This window comes from Strix uralensis, chromosome 3, assembly GCF_047716275.1.
Source record: "Strix uralensis isolate ZFMK-TIS-50842 chromosome 3, bStrUra1, whole genome shotgun sequence".
NCBI classification, from domain to species: Eukaryota; Metazoa; Chordata; class Aves; order Strigiformes; family Strigidae; genus Strix; species Strix uralensis.
This window is the reverse complement of record NC_133974.1, coordinates 7,378,697-7,384,696: the sequence shown is the minus strand read 5'-3', so window position 1 is coordinate 7,384,696 and position 6,000 is coordinate 7,378,697.

Sequence of the window (6,000 nt, the reverse complement as noted above, 5' to 3'; positions counted from 1 at the left end):
TGTGTATTTTGCATCTTCTGGAAGACTATGCATTGGATGAGACTGGAGCAGGAATAGAAAACTTCAAAGCTTCAACTTCAAACCGTATCTTATTTAAAGCTGGCAGTTTTATCTCCACGTCATTAATGATGCCTTTATCCTTTATTCCCCTTCCTTTGCATAAGCATCAATAAGACTTCAAAAAGAAAACTTTTTGTTTTTTCCATTATCCCAATCTACTTTACTGCATGTGTGGTATGGAGCAGCAAACTGCTTTCAGCTAGAGCATAATTTTCTTCTTTTTCCCTCTCTGGTCTTTCTTTTCTCCTGATTTTCTTCTTCATATAGCAGCAGTTCATGTTGGTTCCTGAGATAAGCACAAAACTACATCCTGGGGTTATTGATTCATACAAAACCCTAAACACCTTTTCAGGCACTCCACTAAGGGATTTCAAAGCCCACAGAATTATTCCAGGATAAATTCTAAGTATTGCAAGATTCATCTCTATTTAAATGAATGAATCCCTTGCTAAAAGACTTTCATCATGGTAATGAAGATATGGTCTTAGGAAATAATTTTAGCAAAGACTGATTTCATAGTTTAAGATACTGGTCACCGAGGGTGAATTCAGTGAAGGTGACATTCATAGAAGTAGAAATTGAGACTCACATCCATATCAAAAATGTTTGCACATGGTTTTGTGATAGTTCTTTCAAGGTTACAGTCTACTTCCTTAGACAAGGATTCTTGTTGCATGAAGGTCATCTTTAGATTAATGAGGAGAAAGTAAGAATATTTCCTGGAAAGATATGGATGTGAGTCTCAATTTCTACTTCTTTGTCTCTTCAGAAGGGCAACTCACTTTGGCTGAACAATTGAATAGTAATTGGACCAGAGAAAAATAGAAAAAGTAACTGTACAGTCCAAGAGTCTGAAATACAGCAGACCTTGATTAAAATCCCTCATTCCAATGGTAGGGAAGAGACACTTGAACGTTCACCATCCACTTGCTCTGTGTACACCCTACATTCTGGATATCAAGAAAAGCTTTCAAAGGTCATCAAAAAACCTGGGAAAATTATCATTATTACACTTGGTATATAGGTGTACACCTATATACACTTGGTATATAAGTGAGGCATTTAGGCAAAGAGCAGAATTTTACTAAAGCCTAACATTTAACTACCACTGGATGTATGTAACCTTTAAGTCTACCACAGCTTTTCTTCTGATGGGCAAATTTGTGTCATTTGCTTCACATGATTTTAAAATATTCTTTTAAAATCAAGTATGCACCATTCCAAGGGGAAAAATTATGCACACAATTTTCCACAAAAGATCCAGATAAGCGGAAACACAGCAGTGTACTTCAGAATATTTTAAGAAGAAAGAAATTCTGAGAAGTTATTTATAGCCAACATAGCTGAAATCAAAAGTTCTCCCTATCTATCAGCACAAATCAAAATTAAAAGAGTCAAGTTATAAAAATTATAAAAAATAAAACTCCAGAGGAATGAGATCAGTGAGTGCAGTGAGTGACCCACTTCAAACTTTGTCCAACTGAGTCATCTCCCTTTCTGATTTTGTTGTTGTTCTATTTAACAGTTAAAAGTAAAGAGAAGGAATTGGGGAAAAAAATCTAAACCAAATCTTAAACTGTGGTGACCCTGAAATATCCTAAAAGGGGATTGCCTTCTCTGAGGTGAATAACCATCTTTTTTAAACATTAGGTACCTAAAACATGACTTGCCTTCACCACTCCACCATCCTTTCTACCTACTGAACCCCTGGGCAAATGCAGTAAAACTAAAGACGGATTCAGACAAACTTGTTTTTGTGCTACACAAAAATTTTATAAGCCCATTTCTGATCTGACCAGATTCCCACGTACTGCAGCTCTTCAACCTCAGGGACTGGAGCTTTTGCCAAGCAGGGAGAGCTCTCATGTGGAGAGGGTTTCAAAAACTCAGGGTTGGCCCAAAATACCAACTCTGTGAGATCTAGGGTTGCTCCAGCACCACGTCATAGAGGTACTCACGGTTTATGGTATTTTGTTCCTGAAAATCAAACTCAGATAAAGAGCGAGACTTAATTTAATACAACAGTGAAACCAATATTTTATATTGAGGTTCAAATCTCTCTTCGATTGTTACCTGCAAACCCCGGTTGTTTTAACATCCACACATAAGTTTTACATGCACCAGAACCTCTTCTTTTTTTAAATCCTGATTAAATTCTCCTTTTATTTTCAGCTCCCACTACAGAAAAAGCTTACCATAAGCAGAAAGCTCCTCATTAATCTCCAAATCTCCATGGAGAGTGCATCTGTTATGGTGCTCTCTCTGATCTTATAGTTTTCCTACTGATCTAAAAATAACTTTTTTACTCATAATTTTTTTTACAAAACCTGGTGTTTCTTTTTCAGTATATCAGAGGAACAGCTATGAAATAAAGGCAAAAAAAAAAAAATCTGTTCTTTTATTGTGGCTTTGAAGAAAGCTAATAGAAATAACCTCTGATTCACTCAGAGAACTATTTTTATGCCATTTATAAGCATGACCTTCAAAGAAAGACAAAACACATTCTTGAGTGTCTTGAAATACCTGTCGTAGGATCTAAACCTGCATCAATGAAATCAAAGCTCAATGCTCTGTTTCGGTGGACCCATACGATGTAGGAAGAAGCACCCCTTCCCAGGGTCATTAAAGCAAGTCTGTTCAAGCATCCTTGAATGCTTTGTCAGGTAACATGCTTTATGTCACCTCTGTGGGACCAGACCCTGCCAGGAAGGGCTCCTGTGGCTCCTACAGAAGTCACTTTGTACCTTTGCCTTTGTATGATCATGGAGCACCTCTGAGCAATTGGCCAGCAACCCAAATTCTGCTGAAGGATGAGTGCTCCCCTGCCACTTAATGATGTGCTGCCAGGACAATGCATGTCCTTTCTTTTGCCTCAAGCCTGCTGTTTTACATTGGGACATTTCATTTGGTGCCTTCCAACTTCTGTGCCATGAAAAAATTGTAAATCTGTTCCTTTCACCCTTTCTGTGCTATCTGCTATCCATACTGTACCTGATCAGACTGCCCCCTCTTCCAAAGGCGAGTCCATTTAACCTGTCATTGTACAGAATCTCTTCCACATCTTGTAGCAGAGTTTTGCTGCCCTTCACCAGATATTTCTTTCCCTTTTCCACCCTTTACTCTGAGACAAGGCATTGGAGCTGCACATGTTCATTGCTGATGCGGCATGCCAAGAGCGCAGGCAGCAGTTTGGCACTATTTTCCAGCTCAATCCCTATGTTTACAGTTCATCCCGTTGTGTTTTTGACTGTAGCTGAGATCACTGTGGGGACAGAGTACAATGAGACTGAAGCACTGCCATGTCCAGACAATACCACCTGGCATTCAGTTTTGCGCAGGTCTGATCTCCTGCAGTTCTTGAGCCTTGGCTAGATGGATTTAGGGACAAATTACTGCTGAAGGGGAGATGATGAGTCTGGGACGAAAAACTCTCAAGCTCTATGCAGCCTCCACCTGCCCGTATCACTTTACCTGCTGCCAGCACTGCCTGACAAGGTTTTCCACAGTGCATATCTTGTCAGATGAACAGAAAAAGGAAGATGACTCCCTCTCCCCAGTTTTCAACTCTCCTCAGTCATCTCAGAGAAGAAATGGACAAAGCTACTTGTAAGGAGAGCATCTCACTTTCCTGTCACCTACAGAGAAGAGCATATTAAAAACCTGTCCAGGTAGCACTCCACTGGGCCAAGATGCCCAAACCATGGTACTTCCTGAAGCTTGGTTTGTAGGATCTCTTGGCCAGAGCTACCAGCAGTCTTTTGGGATCATGGAGGCAGAGGGAAAAAGATGTGGAGAAAATGTTTTGTTCTTTATTTAGAGAAACCTTTTAATCAGGAAGGCAGACAAATCACTTTTTAACCTCAGGTTTTGGGTGCTTCTCATTACACTGAAATGGGTCTCACCCTCTTTCTGCAGCCACTCAAGTCATGGTAAAGCATTTGACTACAGACACATGCAGATTATGACTTACACTGAAGTATCACAAAAAGCAGCCTTGATGTGAAAACATACAACTTTGTAATCAAAACCCAGAGCCAAAACAAGTAACAACATCGATCCATTCTCTTACTTTATTTGAAAGCACATTCAGATAACAAAGTGTGGAAAATAAAGTCTGCCCATGATGCCATCAGTCTAGTTGTATGTTTAGAGGAATGAAAAAGGGCAGAGAAAAATGAAAATAACCAATCTGTTGTTCCAATACAGTGACAACAAAGTGTCCCCTGATGTTAAGTGCAGCCAGTATGTTAGGTTCTTTACTGTTTCATAACACAGTGTTATATATTAACAACATATTAACTCAGCAACACCACTTGAGAACTTACACATTTATTTACAGGTTCACTCCATAAATTTTCTCTTACATTGCTGATTGCAGTTTCAGGATGTTACACTGACACACAATGCATTGGAAACATTTATGGACACTAACAACTGAATTTCGTACTGTGAGTTACAAAACTGTAGCAGTTTATGAATTTTTCCACAGCTCTGATTTCTGAGGTTCATTAATAGCCATACTCATATCATCCATGACATTTTGAGCTCCAGTATACTGAAAGAATGCAGTAATAAGTGTTCTAGACAGTTCTGTATTAATCTCTTAGTGTTGCATGCAGCTTTGAATGTTGCTTGCAACACCAACATGCTATTACTGACACTTCAGCTGTGTAGTCCAGTAGGCCACTGGGCAGGTTAAGTGCATTTTAAAAAGAATATAATGAAGCAGAACATGGAGGAAGCTGAAATCACTCAGCAACAGGAACAACGTGGCCTTCAGCCTTCCTCGCCTTTATGCTACTGGCCAAGTCAAAACCTTCCTGCAATTGATACATCAGCCCAGCAAGAGGGACCGTCTCAGCTCAAGTTCTAGTTATCTAAGTCAGAGCTGGAGAACTAGCCCCTAGAAAGTGGTCAACATGTCTGGCACTTTTTGGGTCCGGCATGCTCCCATAAAGCTGAAAAGACACTTTCTCCTTTTATTTCTATCACAGTTTCAGAGCATGGCCGGTCCCCTGATTTCAGTGGGGTTGCTCCTGGTTTGTCTCATCTCTAATTGAGAGAGAAGCCCAGCCCCTGCCTGCTTTCCCTGCTCCCTATGCACCCAGGCCCTCTTTTGTAGGTGTTGTAAATCAGGTGCAAATCCAGTGAGGCTGGTTAGGCTGTGTTTGAAAACGTGCAAGACAAATAGGAAATGCAAGATCCTTTTTTTACATTAGAAACTGCAGATAGATGTAGACCATGAACTTCTAAGGAGGTGTGTACCTATTTTCAGCAGGAAGGAATCTGATCACCTAATCAGAGGAGAAAGCTAGCTAATACGTGCCTGTGATTTCTTGCTCTACAATTCTAAGCATAGATCAGTATCAGGACATTAAATGTGAATACAATTCTACTGCCAGCAAACTGAAACAATAACACATCATACACTAAAAACTATACTTGAAATAATTTCGTAATGGGACACATCTTCGGTAGTAAGAATGTCTTTCTATACATTGAATACACCTAAGCATGAGATGACAATTGGATTTCAGTTATTTTGGGTCAGTATCACTAAAAGTCTATTGATATCCTTGTAAATTTAACTCTATTAGAAATATAATTCCTACAAATGAAAATGCAGATCACAAACCACTAACAAATGTTTTCTAAAGGTAATTTTCTCATGTAATTTCCCTGAGGTTATTTGGTATATTTTAATTTAATCGCTTTGAGGGTCTAGATTTATTATCATATTCTCAAAAGCTCAATGGCATAACTGAAAATATTTTATTCCAAGAAATTGTCTATGGCAGAAATTACAGCACTTTATTTCAGCTTGAACTGCAAGTGTTGCAAAATAATACCTCTCTGAAAAGCTCATCTAATAACTGAGAAAGCAAAGCTACTTCTTTCATAACAAAGTTTAACTTGGCATCTATACATGCCACTGCATTG